This window comes from Halictus rubicundus, chromosome 1 (genome assembly GCF_050948215.1).
Source record: "Halictus rubicundus isolate RS-2024b chromosome 1, iyHalRubi1_principal, whole genome shotgun sequence".
Classification (NCBI taxonomy): Eukaryota; Metazoa; Arthropoda; class Insecta; order Hymenoptera; family Halictidae; genus Halictus; species Halictus rubicundus.
In genome coordinates this window covers 13,845,488-13,867,110 of record NC_135149.1, presented here as the reverse complement: position 1 = coordinate 13,867,110, position 21,623 = coordinate 13,845,488, and the positions used below count along the sequence as shown (strand labels likewise).

General features: G+C 40.3%; 1 protein-coding gene across 1 annotated transcript in view; it reads right to left on the bottom strand.

The window, feature by feature from the left end:
- The window catches only part of Dpr1 (defective proboscis extension response 1), a 426,632-nt gene that overhangs the window by 7,791 nt on the left and 397,218 nt on the right, over positions 1-21,623 (bottom strand). The gene's annotated exons all lie outside the window — the stretch shown is intronic.

Sequence of the window (21,623 nt, the reverse complement as noted above, 5' to 3'; positions counted from 1 at the left end):
GTTCAATGTAAAGCGAAACAATAGCAGTGGTTGCGTAAAAATTGCTGGTGCTTTCTGTTGCAAGTACACGTATTAGTTATTCAACTCTGGTCGGAAATGTAACTCCACTTGGAAACGTAATTCCTCTCGGAAATGTAACTACGAAATATCTAAAATTAAAATGGCGCCACCACAAAGCAAGAACGTATTTTTGCATGCAAAAGTGTTAATCCTTTTTTCTGAATTTTCTGTTATTTATAAGCGACATAACAGGTATGTTAGCCGATTATGAATTTATAACAAAAAGTAAAGACAGAACAAGCATTTAAAATTATTACCGTCTAAAAATGATTGTTAACTATAATAATACTGTGGATTTTCGTGCAGAATAAAAATTATTCAAGTCGCAAACAATATATGTATTCCTTTACATTCTTCTAATGTTATGTTAATTAAAATGCGCAGTCAAAGTTTTATTTTGCATAAAGATCCACAGTCTGCATGAACGATCGAAAAAGACTGAAACTACTGTACACATTTAATAATTTAACACTTTATTAGTGTCCTTCATAGTTACAATATTCTGTTAGATGCAATGTTTCCTGTTATAGAAAGAAGATATTGTAACAAGAAATATCAAAGAGAATATTATGCGTCAGAAATATAAATAACGACATGCATAGTTTTAATTTGAGTTTCTTTTTATGTGATTTAACAAATCGCGATCGTCAGACGGTTTTGAACGCTGGCCGCTAGTTTTGTAGTTCTTCAGCGAGTATAGTTTCGAGTAAAAATAGCTTCAAAAATTAGGAACGGAATATCTCGTTTGGAATAGTTGTTTCTTTGTGCTATGGGATTTTGTTAATAGTTGGGACGTACGTAGAGACTGTGAAATCGGCAGCCTTTTTCATGGATTTAGCGGCGCGTGATCACTCAAAGCCACGGTTCCTCTCGCGAGAAACCTTTCGCTTTGATCGGCTGCTGAAATTTCAATGTTGGATCAAAGAATGTCGGCTTCGTTTTGCGTCTCAATGGGACTGCACGAAAAGAACGTTCCAGATGAGTATAGCTAGGTGTTTTCCCCCCCTAAAAAAAGAAAATTTTAGACAGTTCTATCAAACTCGCGAAACTAAACGAAATCGGAGGAACCTCATCTTCTTGTTAACGGAACTTGCAATTATTTCGTGTTCACTGTGTTTGTATTGTAAGTTGAATCGACGAAATGTAATATTTCACGATTGAACTGCGGATTTTTATGGGGAATGAAAAATTTCTCGTAAGAGACAGGAGTTCATTGAAAATGTATTTCTCATTTTAATGAATCGAAGACGATTTAACAAGATGAAGACGATTAAATAAGTCGGACACGATTTAACGATTTAACAATTTTTATTTTGCACAAAGATCCGCAGTCTAATAATTAGAAACAAAGTACAGTGTTTGCTCTATTATTGTCACAAATGCCTAACCGATAAAAGTCCCATAACTATCCCCACTGCCGCGGGGTGTACCCCGTGAGGGCCCACGAAGCTCGAGAGACCTCGGCGTGGAACAAAGAATAGTATCTCCTGACCGATATATGTCCGTGGCTACACCTGTGTTCTGGACACATATCGAGTAAACACTGTACTCTTCAATCTCTAGTTTTCCAAGGCAAATTATTGTTTCACTTTCAATCAGTGTTTTATATAATAGTACTTTCACCCCCAGATCTGCAATTTATGTCCTCAAAAACCGCGGTACAGCAATTTTTATGTAAATTCAAGCCCTCGCAGTCGTGCTCCCTATTTTTGTCCTTGATTTTCGGTATTGTATTTCGGATAGTATGCGTCGTGTCAGAGTGTACTATGTCACCGGCACGAGCATTAATAAATTAATGACCAGGCGGTGCCACGGAAAGTCGATTGTTATGTGTTTTACCAAAAACAAGGATAATCCGCGAAGGTTGTGAATAGAGGTTCAGCAAACATGATCGCGTGAAATATGCGGATGGGCCGCAGATTCTAATTCGTATCGTGGATACGCGTATTACCATTTTGAAATGAAACGAAAATTACGCGGGGAATTCAAGCCGTTTCAGTTCCGATTAGCCCGCGGTTTCGATGAGCGCAATGACAATTACGCGCACGCTAAGTAGTATTGTTCTGTTTATTGCAGTAATAACTCATACCATCGGCTGCCACACCGCGGATTATGTGTCTGAAAGAAAGCTCATCTCTGACAGGTATTACCACCAAATTGAAAACGTTATTTGACAACAAACACTTTAGAAATATCGCCTCGCAAAATTAACGATAAGCGACACAATATTGAATTTGACCGTTTCAAAGATATTTGCGTTGCAGACACTTCAGTGTTCGAATTTCACTATAATAAACTAATAAATGATAATAGGCGTATTTTTAATATTATTTATCTGTGCAGAGCTGTTTTGATATTCAACGAATGCATAGCAAATATGTTTATAACGTTCAAACAAATATTAATGTTTAATATTTTGAATATATTATTATAGATGAATTAATGAAATTTGTGTTATGATGCAGTGAAATAATATTGTTATATTGAATTACATAGATTATTGATTGCAGTCGTCATGTAATTTGCGTGGACTGCTTTTTACCGAGCAATTCGAAAATAAACTTATGAACTCTCAGCGAAAACAGTTGGGAAATAGGTCGAGGTGGATCGTTAAAGAATATCATTACTGCAACTCGGAGGGAACAGTTAATTCAGTCGACAACAGTGTAGCCATTCTTCGATGGAAAACTAATATCCGGCATCATCGAACGGCATACGAAGTCGCCGAGTTGTTTATTTAAATTCCCCGAAGAAACTGATTACTTTTCCGATATTTACTTCTGCTATTTTCCATTAATCACGAACGGATGGTTCGTGCCGATGCGTTTATACGCAATTGTGCTTGCGGAACACATATGCAAATTAAGCGTCTGTTTTCACTTACCATAAGCGAGACAACATTTTGTCTTAAAACAGAAGATTAATCTCTATTTGAGACTCCAGTAGAGAAACGACAATAACTCGGTGTAGCTAGACTTTCATTCAAACATTCTCTTAATATGAAATCGTCAAGTTATGTGTTTGCTCATTGGACTGTGGATTTTATGCGGTTATATAAAAAATGAGTTGGTGAAACTTAAAAGTAGTAGAAAAATGAAAAGAGATTAAGAAAATCGATGTATTCAATCTATTAAAACTTTTAACCGCATAGGTACCCTCATCCGAAATACGACGAAAGTCGGTCCCGCGCCATCGTCTTATATCGGAACAAAAGTGTATTAGTGAAATTTCGGTGTGAATGAGAAATGCATATAAATAGACGCGTATTTGGATCATCTGTCCTACGCAGTCGATTCCGAACATTTTTATTTTGCATGAAAGATCCGCAGTCACCCGTTGCAATAGTTTTGTCAGAGATCTTTTGTTTTCCATCGATTTTCTTTCTCGACGCAACGGGTCCGCGCTCGCACGTACTCGCGCGTGTGTGCACGCGTCGTAATCAATCGGACGCAGTACAAACTTTGCAACAACAAATTAAATATTATAACGCTCCCGTGGGTGGCAAACACGTTCACCCTGTATTTGCACGGGAAGGCCGGTGCAACCGGCGGGGCACGGAGAGGCGCGTCGTTCGCGCGCATCGACACACTTTTCGCAAATATTGGGCGAACGTGTGCATCGCGTTAACACCTACGCCATTCGGACGAATCAACAATGCCTTATGAAAATCGTCCCATCAACGGGCGACGAAAAAGCAAACAGCCCGCGAAACGAATAACGCGGAAACGTATTCGTCACGCGGGGGCGAGTTTTGGACGCGACGTTCGAGCGTCGACCGATGGAAACGGTGACCCGGAACAAACGCGACGACCTCCGCCAAACAATTCAATTGTCGTGTTACACATTTTTAAGTAATTCCTCCGACATGCTCTCAAAGCGGGGCACTCTTAATTCCCAAGGTTTGATGACTCCTGCAAGGAGCGGAATAAGCTTGCGATGAGATATGTCGTCGGCGAGCCTTTAGTCGCTAGATCAACACTTATTCCCCCACTCTAACTTCCCCTTCTACCGCGCTATTCCCCACGCTTCCGCCGCGGCCCGGTCACGTGACGCGTTCCGTCTCTGTCGTGCATACTCCGGGTACTGGCAGAGAGAGGGTAAATTTTTCCCCTCAATTCGTGATCCCTCCCCTTATCTGACGACACTGGCCAGTGTCGCTAGATCAAGACTTATTCCCCCACTCTAACTTCCCCTTCTACCGCGCTACTCCCCACGCTCCCGCCGCGGCCCGGTCACGTGACGCGTTCCGTCTCTGTTGTGCATACTCCGGGTAATGGCAGAGAGAGGGTAAATTTTTCCCCTCAATTCGTGATCCCTCCCCTTATCTGACGACACTGGCCAGTGTCGCTAGATCAAGACTTATTCCCCCACTCTAACTTCCCCTTCTACCGCGCTACTCCCCACGCTCCCGCCGCGGCCCGGTCACGTGACGCGTTCCGTCTCTGTCGTGCATACTCCGGGTACTGGCAGAGAGAGGGTAAATTTTTCCCCTCGATTCGTGATCCCTCCCCTCATCTGGCGACACTGGTTGGAGGTCCATCCAGCGCGGCTGGAACGAGATGATTTCCTTTGTGGCGTGATTTCTTAAGTCCTCTCTCCCTCCTCCGCCTCACCCTTATTGTCTTCATTTTTATTCTTCGTCGGCCGCCTTCCGCTGGCTTTTCTAGCCGCAATCAAAGGAAAGATGTCACTTGCATTTTTGACGAGAATATTCGGTATCGCAGGACCGAGCGACCGCGGCGCTGATGCGCGCTGATTGTGCGCTGAAAATGAATTCGCCTCTCGCCGGCTTGTCCTCTCTCCGTCTCTTCTCACTGAACTCATAAATGAAATTGGGTCCATTTTATATCCAAGAATGAAGTCCGCGTTTTGCTTTGAAAGGCGCCGGAAAGTTAATTTGTACAACTCATAGATTGGCATATTGCAAAGTTAGCTTGTTCCTCTCGCGCCGGGTTCAAACGGACAAGCCGAGCGCGAAACCTTTTGCAGCCGCGCTCGATGCCGAAAGGAGCATAACTGTCCGTTGCGAGGTGTTTAGTAACTCGGCGGGCTAATTTTGTTAAACAAGCGGAACGGAGAAGCTCTCGCGCTTCCAACAGCGCCGGTGGATACTTTCGGTTTACGGTTTCACGCGTTTCCTATTCTGTAACGGGCAGTCACGTCTGCAAAAGAAACGTGAGCTCCGTGTTCTTTGCCGGGAATCTCTTGATGGCGCTCTTACTCCTGTTTACTGTTCGATCTTTAAATTTTATAAACGACACGCGAACAGTCGTAAACTTTCGCTACTCATTTACTTGCCAAGAGTTCCCGGGTATTATGTAATTGTTCGGCCCCTTCGTTAGCACCTCTGTTTGGTTTCTTCTTGAGTCATAGTACGGTAGTTTCATTTCAAATGCAAGATTACGTGTATACTGTCCAATAGTAATTTATTTTTAATATCAGAAATTTTCTAACCAATAGAAATTATGTTTCCTTCATTTTGCATTTTATTGGAATAACTGAAATGAATTGACGGCATAACTTATCTACTTATAAACTGCAGTTCATTGAAAGTGCGACTTTCGCATTTTAAAATAACTTTGTATTATACTAAGTCTACCTGAACGCAGTGTCTCAGAGACTCGTCTCCCACTCTATCTTTCCCCTTCCATGGCGCTATTCCCCCACGCTTCCGCCACAGGCCGGTCACGTGACGCGTTTCGTCTCTGTCGCGCATGCGTCACAATGTCACGTGACTAATCCGGTATTGGCAGAGAGAGGGTAACTGTACTCCCCTCAGTTCGAGTCAATTCCCCTGATCTGGCGACGCCGCCTAACGTATCGTCCATTTTTTCAAATTAAAGTTTTACACTAACTCGCTACAGTATTGTACGACATTCCGTAATTTCTAGATCAAAATGAAATTTTGCGGAAATTGGAAGGGATGTACGATTGAAGGTTTGTAATTCATTCTGCGGCAAAATACAATTGGAAAAAACGGTTTCCCGTCCGTGAAACCTATTTTACTATGCAAGGCTGTAGAATTAATTCTTTCGAGATTAATCGCAAAACCTGGCGATTTTAAATTAAAAATGTTCGCCAGAGGAGAGTGAGACTCTGCAAATTAAAATCTAGGTCGGATGCGGTTTACTCTGCGTGGCCACAGTATTTTCCTTGTATTAACATGTTTAATTTAAATTCGAGAATGGCCGCGGTCTCTTACACGGGACACCGGCGCGTTCGTCGGCGATTAAAATAATCAAAATAGCGCGCGCGTGAATTCTAAATGATTGATTCGCGTTTGAAACGTCCAAGGTATTTTACTTTCTATGAAAGCGTTTGGCACAATAAATCGTATACGCTCGGCTGCAGAGCCGAAACAGACCATGGTGCAGACCATGCGAAATGCCGGATTTAATGGACACGAAAACGTGTAAACAGCGATGAAACGAAGTTATTCGTAAATAAATGGGAATCGAGAGGAATTTTGATTACTGTTCTGAAGTAGAAAGAAAACTTGATGAAAGGATCTCGTTTTATGAAAGAAGTGTAACGACTAACAATTTATTACAAAATGTATATTCAGACAGTTGTGCTTAAAATTACAATATAATCGCATATTTTTAAAAATTGTATCGCAATATTTTCTTTCATGTGCATGATATTTAATTACAGCATTTGTCAGTTTTAAGTTCATTTTAAAAGGAGACACTTCGATTGGTAATAAATTGGCAAACAATTGAGTTCCGAATGTGAGATTGTCATCGATCGCGTGTAAAAAGTAGTTTATCAGAGATCTAGTTCCACTATCACATGCAGCTTTCCAGGAAATTTATTTTGTGCTCCACTTAAATTTTCTCAGCTTCGTTCTCGTTTGGCCATGCAACGAAAAATTTTTTATTGCATTGGAACGTGTAGTTAGTGAACATTTCCAATAATTACTGTTCATCAACGTATATTTCGCGTGCGAATCAGCGAAAATGCTAGTCCGCGCGCAACAATATAACACTTATCACAACGGCGCCAACAAAACGATCTACGGCATCAAAAAAATGGTTGTAATGCGAGCTAAAGGCCAGAACACGCGGAGGGTTGGCGCGACTGCTAATAAAACTCCAATAAATAGTTTCCCACGACCGTATGCATTACTTGCAACTTTAAATTAACCACAAATATCGTGTCACGTAATTTTCCAGTAGGGAACTTGAGACAATTCGCTGCTAATTTACGAGCGAATTTTATCGCTTGAGCTTCTTAAGTTTCCTCCTTAAATAATCGATTAGACCGGGAGCATTTACGTTCGCGTAATTTTTACTGGCTTTCATAAGTTCCTTTAACCCTTTCACGAAGGACTATAATTTCCTTAGTGCCGGTAAACTTCTTGTTACTGTTAGGTAGGTGATAACAAACTTTCTAACAATAATTCTTTATGTCCTCCCGGCCTTTTAAGTTTTGTGAAATAGTAAGAATCGTGTACCCCGCGGAGTACATTTCTTATTTAGGTCACCGATTTCCACCGGGAGTCTTCCGAGTTCGAATAAAAAACTTTAAAACCCCAACTAGTGATGCACTACCTTTTTTAACAATATTAAAATATAGTAAGAACCTATAGCTTTATAATACTTTGCTTGAAAAGGGATAAACAGACAAATATGTGTTTTTTATTTCCTATTTTAAAGAATTAAAAAATGTCCACGATGTACAGAATGTACAGGGTGTCCCAAAAATGTTGTATATCCTTCGAACGGGTGATTCATGACGCAATTCGAAGTAACTTTTTCCTTGGCGAAAATGTTTTCCGCGGCTTTGATAAGGCGTTATTCGCGAAAAACACAGACCAATCAGAGCGCGGATACAGCAGGCGGATTCTGACTCAACCAATGCCAACGCCACGCTCAGCGGGAGCTCTGATTGGTCCGTGCTTTTCGTTAATAATTCTTTGATAAAGCCGCGGACAACATTTTCGCAAAGGACAAAGTTACTTCTAGAATGATCTCAGGAATTATCCCTTTCAAGGAAGTACAACATTTTTGAGACACTCTGCAAACACTTGCCTCAATACAAATCTTCATCGAATCGTCATCAAACAATGCATACATTTTTTATTCTACATAAAAGTGCGCAGTCTAATTATCATAGTCATTTCAGTTCTCAAAAAGTGTATAAAGACGAAAAAGTTGCCGATTGCCAATGCAAATAGTAATAGGCGAATCCCATGTTACAGAAGCACGAGTCTTTGCAACACCTTTTTGCATCTAGTTTTATCGTTCTCGGAGCAACGGTAAACTGTGTGTCCAGGTGATTTAGGTTTACGCAAGTCGTAGTGACTTCGCGGAATTTGCAGATTTCAATTCTCCCGGCCTCTTAAGTTTCGTTGAATTCCGCGCGGAAAGAAGCGAAGTTTCGACTGGTAATGGCGGGGCGTCGACGGTGAGTTTTACGTTTCACGAACCATTTATCGGCACACGTCGGAAATGGTGAAGTTTCAGTCAAAGTCTTCCGAGAAGAACGACAACAATTCCAATCCGGAGAAGATTAGGTCTAAAATGATCTGGAAATTGTTTCTGCCAGCTGGTTTGGTTCGACTAGCGAGAAATGACCATTGATTGCGATGCAACACGTACAATATCATTCTTGTTCGCGACTAAAGATTTCACGAACTCATTTCTGCCATTATTCATCAATTTGTTGTGTAATTATTCTGGAACATCCGTTGCTGGAATTGTTGTCGCAAACGTTTCAGAATATTGACAGAATAATTCAGTCGATAGAAGTAGTTGACAGATATAAAAAATTGATAGTAACAAGTGATTGAAAAATAAAAAAGTTATTCATCTTTTAAACGGGAAGGTGACTTATGGGCCATAAGTCTTTATGCTGCACTTGACGGCACAGTGAACGATGAGATTTGAAGATTTTAGATACTTTGAGTCAAAATGGTCCCGCAGTCCGTCATCCAAGGGACGACTTGCTTTCATTACGTTTAAAACAGCCATCATCTCTCTCTCCCTATTTGATTAGAGACTCTGCGAACGCGCTAAAAACGGATCCCGAGCTTGAACAGTCCGATGGATCTAATAATTTGGAGATCGTTCACCGGAAAATTAGTCGTAAAAATAGTTGGACGAGTCATTAGAAACGGAAAGATTTCCTAAGCGGCGAGCGGGGATCCACGGCGGAATAAAGTTCCGAGGGGCTAGCCATGAAATTCGGTTAATGACGTACTAGAAAAGAGGAACAGCCAACAAACCGCGACAGTAATCCGAATTACGCTATGGAACATCGTTTAATAACTGCGAAGTGGCCCGTTAAACCCTGGGATCATGTGATCTTAAGTCCGATCTCGAGCGGCTACTCCGGGCGATGGATTGGGGGTTTGAACGAGATGGTCCGCCGGGGAAGTGTCGTCGAAATTACGCCAACCTCCCCCCTACCCCTACGATCGAAATGCCGAAGAGCTCGTTCTCCGGACGTGAAATTTCTGGCGTGCCCAAGTTGCTACGTGGCCAGCAGGCTGCAGGCTGCAGGGGACCCGCCGGCTGAAAACCTCTGTAATCTTCCGATGCACGCTGCCCGCTCGTAATTAACGCGCGTAGCTCGATCGGCCGAAAAATTCCAGGATTATCCGGCTTGTTGCTTCTACGCGAATCGACGGGAAATTTCATCTGCGAGGGCGTCCGTCGCGCTGCCAAGTTGTCCACGGGAATTTTGGCATCGTTCACGTCCGAATAAATCGATCCACTGATTTATAAAAATAAAATGAATCCCATTGACGCGAGAATTTAAGCCCGATTGCTGGACGCGACGGATTTCGCGTGCTCGTTCCCGCTCGCGTGCGCACACACAAACGCGTCGAGCACAATCGGATAAAGATAATGAAAGTTTGATAATAGTTTCGGAATTTTCTCTATTCCGTTTCGCGGACAGGCGGAATCTTCGCTGTGCGTTGCTTCAGTTTCGAAATAAAAATTTCAATTCGTGTTTGTTCACCTTTCATAGATTTACTCGATCTTCTGTCTGCCGCGAATAGTCGGCGATACTGCACGGAGGGCACGAAAAAAAGTGGAAAAATTCTCGTTGCATTTTTCACAATGGACCGTTTCATTTTCGCGAGAGTAATAACGGGGCGTTCGTATGCGTGCAACGCGACGCCATACTTTATTGGGCTTGATACAGTGATTTCGAAATCGCGAGAACGGCGAAGTCGAGACTCCCCGTATAATGCAACTCCGCGTGATAAAGCAGTAAGGAACTAGTAGAGCGTTGCGTTTTAAACATTACTCTCGGCTGAGAATATTTCTTCGTTCATCTTGAGGGACTCTGTATGCATGCACACGTAGGGAGGCGTGCACGTGCGCACGCACACGGTCCTATGATTATCGCTGTAAAGACGTCCACGTATATTTATGACCGAATTAACCCGCGGAAATACCAAGTGCGCGGGCATAAACGTGGTCGTATAAATACATGGCGAAGGTTACGTTTATATGAAATCGGCCGGTAGCAGAAGCCAAGTTTTGTAAGAGCCGTGGATTACAATTTATAGATTTTACGGGCGCGATGGTCGCCGTTGAGAATTCCCGAAATCGATGGAGGACCTTTGCCCGCGGATTTTCACGCGGCAGCGCCATTTTATTTTTCTAGAAACGACGACTTCTTCTTCATTTTTCAGTGCTTTTCAACGGCTTCGTAAACAGCACCATTTAAAAGCAGCTTTTCGTGTAATTTTGTGCATTTTAAAATGATATTAATCTACAGGGTGCCCCAAAAATTTGGTACTTCCTTGAAAGGGGTGATTCCTGAGATCATTTGAAGTAACTTTGTCCTTTACGAAAATGTTCTTCGCGCTTTTCTTAAGGAGATATTAACGCAAAACACGAGCCAATCAGAACGTAGCTACTGTGGACGGATTCCGGCTCGGCCAATGCCAACGCCACGCTCAGAACCTGTCGCTGAGCAGGAATCCGTCCGCTGTATCCGCGCTCTGATTGGTCCGTATTTTCCGCTAATAACTCCTTAACAAAGCCGCGGAGAACATTTTCGAAAAAGTAAAAGTTACTTCGAATGATCTCAGGAATCACCCGTTTCATGGAATTGAAACATATTTGGGACACCCTGTATATTGCCTTGAGAATAGCAATCCGTTTTAAAGTTTGAAAAATAACGAAGAACGGTGTTTTTGTATAGCAGATTATAGGAAGCAATTTCCGTAATTGATGAGCAATCGCATTACAATAATAATAGAATCGAAGTCGCACTGTTTTCTTTTGTTTTTTGGATAGTTCCTTCTTCGAAATGGAACTCTATAATAATTAATCAGAGTGCGAGAACTGTGGTTTATGGGACACCAGCTTGCGTTAAGACGTGAGAAATTAAGTTGCCCAGCGAATTATGCAAATGCAGATGGTCGGCGAGGTAATCGAAGAAGTGGTATTATCGTTTCATGATCAGACAAGCCCCGCTGGAGCAGCGGAAGGCTAGATCCACGGTATTTGAAATTGAAATAGAACGTTCACGGTTTAATTAATGCAACGCGCGACCCAGGCTTTTCTTTTCGTTCGTCGCCTATTAATTTCGCATCGACGCCTCGACGATATTTCATTGTCTTCTCTTTTCCCCCTTTTGCACGTTGTGCGTCCAATTAACACATCTTCGTTGACACCAAAGATGATCGTTCGGATTCTCGCGAACGATAAACTTTTAAAATCAATACATTCCGACTTATTTTCGTGGGCTTGCCAACTCTGTCTGATCATTTAAAAAATTGCACACAGTGCACTTCCCACTTGTTTGCATTCGTTACTAATTTATTTTCGTAACGTAACGCCTGATCCTGTAAAAATTTGCTTCTTCCCGTGTTCTCGAAATAAGTTTATGTAAATTCATGTTCAACCCTTAAGTGGGCCTACCAAATGTACTTTCAAAATGCAATAATCCATTTAAATTAATATTCAATACTCATCTCCACCGGAATGCTGAATAGAAACTTTTGTGAAACGAAATTTCCAATTATATAGAGAATACTACTTCCACACTTTCCTTGGAGAACCGAGAGACAGGAGTGTAACTAGTCATACGTGTTTCTTCGGAAAGAATCGATCGTTCATTATCGTCGCGACGTAGTTACTGTTAACTCACTTTGCCGAACTCTGAAGCAACTTTTAAAAGCCATGTGGCGGGCACACAACTGAGGTAGGAGCTTTTATTGACAGTACCACATACGGTATAATTGTGTAGAGGAGTGCCATTATCAAAGAAGGAATTCACAAAGTCCAGTATTTATCCTCCTATTACATTGATTTTTCACCACTATGTGAATTCTACACCGAGCACAAAATTAATTTTCAAATTAACAAGAAACTGTGTCAATGTGACCTAAATGATCATATATCAAAGGGGATTTCCGCAGTGGCGGGGACAAAATTTTGACACTTACGGTGGAGTCCTTTGCGACAGTTACGAAGATAATTCTGTACTCGGCTTTTTCCTTCGTTCAATCGCAGTCTGAACCTGCGAAACGTTGCAAATCAGATCGGAGTTGATGTTTAAGAAAGCATGAAACCGAAAACTAAAAACCGTGAAAAAATAATTTTGTTGAGCTAGTGCGAATAGCAATCGAACCACTGTGGCAAGGTGCAAATTAGAATTGTGGAGACGAGGGACGGACGAGGGTTAAACCGCGATCGTTTATTTACAGAAGAAAAGAAAACATGGGGGATATTTTCTATTCGGATATACAGCAGAATCGAAGTGGGTGAGGGGGGGGGGGTGGCCATAGAATACTTCCGCGTCAGACAAAAGCGGAAGAACAAATAACAGGAACTAATATCGCTTCCCTTGACAAAAAAGTATCCCGATATTCGATCAGTCGATTCCACAGAGACGGCGCGGCGCACAAAGAGATTTCGTGATTCGAAAACTAGCCAGGGAAACTCTCTCCTCGTAGATTTTTCGCGGTGGGAAACGGCGAATTCCCGCGAGAGAATGGCAGGATATCGAAATCAAATCAGGGCCAAGTAGATAAGCAACACTCCGGGCACGTAGACGAGAGGAGGACGTAAATGCGTGTCTCGCACTTTCGCGGGGAAGAAAACGCAAAGGGCTTGAGCCCTCCGTTCGGTCTCTATTGTATTAAGAAGAGATCGAACAATGCTAGTCTTCATTACCCGCGCTACGTTCCCTATCGTTTTTCACGGCTCTTGACAATTCGATTTAGTTTCGCTCGGTTCTTGAATGCGATTTAGGCGTCCTCACGCGAAAACAACGCGACAGCGTTCAAACGGTACGTTTGGACAAAATAATGAAACACTACAAAGTGGACCGAACCACCTGAATTTTTTTAGAACAATTAGAAGCATTGGTTTGCGAAATGATGCGCAAAAACGATTTTGAAAATATTGCAATTTGTAGGAATTATGTTTTTCTTGTAAATAATAGAAAATTGAAACTGAAGAACGCCAGATATTTTATACTACCTGGGATATTTGTTCGAAATAAATATTAATATTTGCGAACAGTAAAAAACCTATCCGGAAAATGTTCGAGATATTATTTTTCCGAAACGAACAATAATCGAAGGAGAAAGGATGCGCATACAGTATTTAAGAAAAATGAACACACCACCAAATGTAAAGAAGTATTCACATTAAAAATAATTGTAGCTAAATAAATGTAATAATATTAACGCGCGAGTATTTCATATATTTTTAAATCGAGGTGTATTTTCAAAAGATTTGAATTCGAGTCTTAATGGATTAAGTTTAGAAGTCCGTTGCTGGGCTGCAGTAGAGGGAAAACGCATTTCAGAAATTGTTTCCTTTCAAAATAAAAATATAAGATTGACGTCATCGGTCAGAAATAGGTTTCCCAAGCTATACACAGCAGTTCTGGAGATGAAAACGTGTACTGTTTGTTTTTCTTTGATGAAATAGATATAATACTGTTAACTGTAGTATCATTTTCTGAGAATTCATTTTATGAAATTATTATGAGATAATTAATTTTTCTTTGAGTCTTCTTTAACAATTATTTATAGTTGAAAAGGTGACGTATATTAAAGATTATGATGTTTTAGTGAAAACTATAAATTTAAAAGAACAAAAAAAAGTCCACAGACAATTTAGAAAAGTAAAATCAAAAGGCACAGTTAAGAAAAAAAGTTCAGTTTAGAAAATTAAAAGGCACGTTAACTGATGCCTTGCTAAATGAAATGAAAGCTCGTCACGTTATTTAATTACGACACGAAAAACCCCGAAAATCATTTATTAATGCATAATTAACTGCACAATGTTACTGACGACATCCGATATTTTAACACGTTAATCTTAGCACATAAGTTAAGCGAATCTAGATAATCTATTGCACGTTCGAATCCCATCACCGTGCATCCAGGACGTTGATGGATACGAAATCGTTGTGTCCTCATTTAACGTCCGTCAGTTTCGGCAGATAACTTCGCGACAGTAATCTGTTGCGTTTCATTGTACAGCGCTCAGCTGCAATCTAAAATACTGTCCGCCTATCATTTTGTTCATTCCGATTAGAAAACAAAGAACAATTTTTTTTCTAAATTTCCACGTTTGAAAATTCATGCTATTTATACTACTGCTGTATGCTAACTTTTTCATTAGAAAAACTAACAGAGCGTCTAAAATTGTTCTGGTTCGTATCGCGTAAAACTGTGAATAATATTAACGTTATCTATTTTTCCTACACGAGTGGATTGCAACGATGTACTAAAGTACAGATTTTATTGCGCTACGTACTACAATTTTTTGTTCTAACAAGAGATTTCATTATAGATTGGCAAGCGTTCGTAGCTGAGGTTTTCAATTTTCATGGATTTGTTCGGACAGGTTTTATATGAACATTAACGCTGCTGTTCCGGAAGTTATATATTCTTTTTCAGCGCCATTATGAAATAGACGTACTTGATTTAATTTTGTAGAAAAATGTGGGTCTAACTTCATGATCAAAAACGTGAGTGAAAATTGATACCGTTGAGATTATTGTGAAAATGTTTACAATTAGTCGACTCATTTTATACAAAATCCACGATTTGTGCGTCAATTGCAGACACAGGAGTTAAATATAAATTTTTCGCTAATAATTATAATGTAGTCGAAATAATATATCAGTGCTCTTTTTTAAACTTTTCACTGTTTTAAATTGCACCGACTCATTTAAACGAGTTTATACGTAAGGATATAGAAATGATTGATTGAAAATATCATTTAAAATTTCTGCAAAAGTTTCAACCATATCTTGATCAAAATATGTATGACTTATGAGGTCTCGGGTAAAGACGGCTATGAAAAGTAAGAATTACGATTTCAAGAGTTGAAGATTTAAACCTCATCACTTTTATCCGGATTAATTCCATTTCTACGAAACCGTTTCGCCAGGCATCTAGTCATTTCCATTTTGCAGCAGTGTCCAAAGTTACGCGGCAGTTTCCGAAGACAGAAGCAGTAGAGCATTTCAGATACCGGGAGTGTTTTGAGCCCACCGAAGGTATTGGATATCCAGAGGTTCTATAGATCCGCAACGAATCGAATTGCCAAGTATCTTCGGGTGTTCTGGGTCAGCGTCGGTTGTTGCCTCTGGTTATCATACAAATGCATCAGTGGAATCGTATCTAATGCAAGCATGCATTTTTCAGAAACGCAGCGGCCCCGCACATAATATCCGTCGCGTGCATTTACATTTATTGCCCCCTCTTTGTTTTCTGATCTCGACGCTTTTTTTTTTACATACCGCGTTTCATCTTGAGTTTCGATTCGAAAACGGCGTTTTTGTCCCTTTACGTGGTTTAGTTAACGTTGGCAGTGCGTGTACGTGCGCTCAATTATTTTCAAGCGATGACTAGTGTACTCGACAAAAGCGAAGTAGGCGCGCTTACTGCAAAGCCGATATAAATTATAGCAAAATGTATTTAATTTTTCCAATTGTTATTCTTACCGAAAAACTTGTATTCTAAAAATTTGTTAATGTTATTTAAAGAATTTTCTGGGAATGTTAGCAAAATTACTCAAGTGAAATGTCCTTGCAAGGTATACGAAGGAAAAACTATTTTATTATAACAACCGTTCAAAACGCACAGTTTTGTAAAGAATCACTAACGTTATCACTAAATATCTCGTATTTTTTGACATAAAATAAACCAAAAATTCGCTTCTTTGATCCCCCCGAAAAAAAAAAGAAATTCTCACTCCACTTAAAGATTTTCCGAAATGACGCAAGGAACTGACGATCACGTTCCAGCGAGAACCACCCGGTGATTGCTTCGATCATGTTCCAGCCCGTGTCTAATTGTAGGTAGCGGGGGTTGCTCTTCGGAGAATCATCTACAAGGGGATCTGGAAGTGGTTCGTGAGAGGAGTTTAAGGGTGGATGGTGGCTGTGTAAGGAAGTGACGGCGGTTGTAGGTGATAGCACGAGATGCCATAGTGGTATGCGTCTCATCGGAGGGTTAAATGTTACCGAGCTGACGTCTGAGTGATTTGCAAGGCTGCAGACATCGCTGTTAATCTTGTTAAGCCTTTAGACCCTTCCCGCTCCCTAGCCTTCGCTTGCCTGACGACCTCGACAATCTTCGTTCGGCTCGATTGGACGTTCGATCAATGAAAAATTTACACACCTGTGACGTTCACGTCTGATTTCAATCCGCGTGATTTGGTGAATCAGCATTCGTAATATTAAAGAGCATACCATAATATTGAGGAAGTCCGTGACCTTTGCTGAATTGTTTTAAGCTTTCACAAAGGAAGTGCGTTGTATTTAAGAAAATACAGTGAATTCTCGATATATGTCGCCGAGGCCTGGATGATAAATGTCGCGGATATACTCCGCGAAGGTCTCAAGAAGCTCGAGAGACCTCGATCGCCGATCCCATAATACGGGTCGGGTATATCGATGCGAGACCAGGAGACCACTACTAATCCAATAAAAAAACTTCTTTATTTTTCATTATTTTTTAATGGAACTTTAACCAATATATTCGTGGAATTTTTCTAATAAAACTGATACAAAGAAGGACGGCGTATCGGAAAGAAAGAGACGCGGAGAGTCACGGTCTTTTTGTCGCTGTGACTTTGACATATAAAATATAGGACGAATACGTTTACACTCCTCGACTCCTCTACGTTCGGCGGGGATCAAACAATAGTCACTCCTGGAGGATAAACGACATCAAGACCCGTGTTGCTGAAATATATCGAGAATTCACTGTATTTCGTTGAAGCAAATGAAATTTTTCGAATCTCTGAAATGTGACAGGTGTACGAACATTTGCGACTGATCGTATGCAATGAAAATGCAGGATCATACGAGTTTCTTTCGATATAAGGCGATGGCTTGGGACGGCTTTCGACGTATCGTGAATGGAGGGTACCTATGCTGCGTCGCTTTGTTCTCAAGTGGGCCGAGAGTTTATGGGTTTCATAAAGTTGTCCGGCAGACCATAGCGGTCGATCGGAAGCGATAGAATATGGCAACAAAAGAAGAAGAGGGGGTAGAGATTTTCTTGTTGCGAAAAAGATATCGCCAACTCTCGATACACTCGTATTTACGGTAATTCGGAGTGTTCCGGCCGTTCAAACACGATCGTCTGCCAGCGTTATCAGCGAGCACGTAGACGTCCACTCGATTTGCCAATGGGATGAAGTCGCAGCAAAACGATGCAGCTCGGTCTCCAAAAAAGAAGCAGAGAGGGAGATAGAGAGAAAGTGAGAGAGAGAGAGGGGAGGGGGGAGCAAAGTGAGCTTAACCCAGGTTAATCGATCGTCAAGCCTTCAATCACGAGTCCGTCAGCCGTTCGAAACGGATTCCTCCTGTCAGCGATCGCATTAAAAACAAACCAATCTTATCCTGCTCGGTCTCCGACAAGAAAAAGGGAAAAATGGGGCTGAATGTTACCGGGGCGACCTTTCGGCCATTTTTGCACCCGATCGAACGTGCGGCGTGCACTACACATCATTCGAGAAAACGCATGGGATCTAATTAATCTGTCAAACGCATCGATCGCGGAGGATCCCACTGCACGGAAACGCGGAATGCCCGAGCGATCGTTACACACTGGTCTAAATCATGCTTCCCACGCAAACAAAAAAATAATTATTATTGATTTTCGAAATATTAGATATATTTCTTGATTGGTATTTTGAACTGGTGCGAAATTGAATCAGGAATAAACTACTGTAACTAAGAAATTAAATGTAACAAAATATAAATTAAAATATTAATAATGTTAATATTAAAATATTAATAATCCTGGAGTTCTCTGCGATTCTCTTGTAATATACGTGTAAATAACGATTTTTTGAAGAAATGACTTCATTGCTTCAATTTTTCACCCCCATGTACTACCGACCCCGCCATAGCTTTTTTATGCGTCGATTTCCATGAAACTTTATGCGTGTATATTACCCACACAGATCTACAAAAGGGATATTTCAAATTTTCATTATAGGCGCAGATAAAAAAGTTGAATATCCTGACCTCCACTTTTTTCTTCCAAATTCCGAGCAACAGTAATTTAAAAAAAAGTTTGCGCACATTACCCAGTAAACTAATTCGTTTAACATCTTAAAAAACCTTTTATTATGACGAATATTTTGAGAATACATTGTCTCGTACACTAAAATGACAATAGTATTTGCTTTTGATAATATTTTGTTGACAAGCTCTTGTAACCCTATGTAGTGAACGCACGACACTCTCGTACGTTGTGTTCCCGATTAAATTTATATTTGTCAATATCGATACAGAAACGTGTCCCTCGTAGAAAAACAAATGTTCTGTATAACATGTAAATATTTAAAAAAAAAATATTCAGCGCTTGTAATTCCAGTAGCGTTTCACTAAACTTTGTCGTCGACATGATGTGTTTGGCTTGGAATACTCGCTTATCGTCAGTGTTCAACTTGTAGAACATATTATACCTGCAACAATAGGAGTGGAGTTTACGGAGTACTATGCCCGAGTCTCGAACAGGTACAAGTTATCAGGAAACATCAGCGACAGCGCGAAACGGAGAAAGACAAAGAAGATAGTTTGATGGTTCCAAGATCGCCTCGGTTAATAATATGTCTGAACTTGCCATCAAAGGGCTCATTTAGCCCGCTTGAAGGGACGCTTTTACCATTTTCACTTTGCGAATTATAGCAATTTCCCTTTACCTATGGAATTATGAAATGAATTAATTCGTAGAAACTAATAAGTACGCGCGTAATGCTTACGAATGAAGGCAAACTGGCGAATGAAGGCCGTTTTCCGCGCCAAGTGATCATATTTTATACACGCGCGGTTTTGCATTTCTATGAAATTCCATCGGTTTGTAGAAGTCGAGGTTTCAATTAAAATGCAATTTCGATTCTCTATAATTTATTAATTACGGCGACGGAGTGTTCAGAGCCGACATTTAAAAGAAAATCGTAACTCAAACAATACGATTTGACGTGAAAATTGAAATGAAGTTATAATATTTATTATTTCTGTAACAGTGTTTGCTTGGTATTGTTCGTTCGATATCAATGTCTGTTTGGGTTTGTTTACGATACACAGGCAATGCGTGACAATACAGGGTGTCCCAAAAATGTACTTTCTTTATAGGGGTGATTCCTGTCGCCGAGCTTGCTGTAGTCGCGCTCTTATTGGTCCGTGTTTTTCGTGAATAACTCCTCAACGAAGCCGCGGAGAAGATTTTCGCAAAGGAAAAAGTTACTTCAAATGACTTCAGGAATCACCCTTATCAGGGAAGAACGACATTTTTGGGGATACACTGCATACGCAGCGCAGAGTCAATTTAATGATATTTTAGTAAATATTGCTGTCGCAAGTTGTTTCTTGAAGTGTAACGAATTCAGATTAAGAAAAAATTTGTATCATTTCTGATACCCCAATAAATAACAATCGCATGGAAAATAATGTTTGATATAGCCTAAAATATTGCAGAAAAATTGGCACCTACAAGTAGACATTAATTAATAGGTAACTTTTGTAAATAATAGTTAGCTGTACTGAGATTTATGTAATTATAATTGAAAATTGATCAGTTTAATATATTCAAACATATTTTATTCAATGTTACGCCAGACTCGACGGACTAAACTTAAGGCGGTTAGAACGCCGAAAGCAAATGTAAATTGCTTTGCGCCGTCGTTACGTCTTCCTATTTTGCCGTTCGACCGAGCGAAATTTTTGGCAAACAAGCTCGGCGGCCGCGACTTCGCATCGAAGCGGTAAATCCGGAAAATTACGAAACTTCGAAACTGCTGTTCGTTCTGTCGCATGTGAAACGAAATAACGCAAATAATTTCGATGAAAATTACAACCATCAAACCACTTAACAATTACTTCGACCGACTAAGTAGTCATCGTTACGCTAATGTCCAGTTAATACGTAATTATCACTGATTCCAGTGGGTATCGCGTGTACAGCGACCAATTCATTTCGAGCTGAACGAGATCATTTTAGTAGACGAAATAACGCTGAAAACGTCTATTACCCGGACCCGAGTTTGAAAACAGGAACACGTTGAAAACGAACGTTGCCCGTATCGCATAATTAAACTCGCGTTCGGCGTTGTACCACTCCCGTAATAATTGACATTTTCAACGGGAGAACGATATCATCTGGAAAGTTTGCGCACGCGCCTGCCTGCTCATTAAAATACGAATGCAGCTTCTCGATGCAATTTCTCAAAATTTCTGAATTTTCTTCAGTTTTTACTACGCAAAGGATAACGAAAAACGAACATTTCGTTTTTTCCGGTGCTCGCACAATAGAATCATAATTTTCAACAAAGCATATGCGGAAACCACTGGTTACACAACACAAACTTCGAGTTTCGGATTTCACGGCGAGTTTACAATTACAGGAAGTTCCAATAGTGCAGCGTAAAATTAACGGACTGTGAATTCAATTAATTCGAAACCCACTACTGGCAATGATCCTATTTTTTAGGATTTTGATAGTATTATTTATTTACAATTCATTCATTTATTTTTTCGACTCAGAGTGTGGATTCAGAGAAGCAACAAAAGTTTGCGACAGAACTTGTTTGTTTGATGTTGGCTTTATTCCTTTTAGTAGTTGCTCCCTTCGCTGTTAATTGACATGCCCAATATTATTCAATTCAATTAAACTGATCATATAAATATTCAGTTCAATTAACTCGAACTATTCTTTTCTTTCTATTTCGAAATTGAATGAAATTATGTGGTTATACCAGTTAGAATCGAAACGCAATCTGTAATTCTAATAGAATCCGCGCGTACAAGGAAATAATCATTTTCTAGAATCACTAATAGTGCCGAGGGTATCTTATTATATTATACACGGTTTTGGTAGGGACGGGTTTAATTAAAACAGTGCTAAGTTTGAGAGTAATTAAAAGATAATCTTATCGTTACTGAAATGGAAAATGAGAAAACATTAATGATTCGCGTCCTTTTCATTTTGTCCCTCGATTACTATTTTTGACTACCCCGTTTCACCATACAATTTGCCCTAAATACGGCAAATATAATTACGTAAATAGAAGAATAATAGAATTTCCTATTGTAAATTAATAAATGTGGAA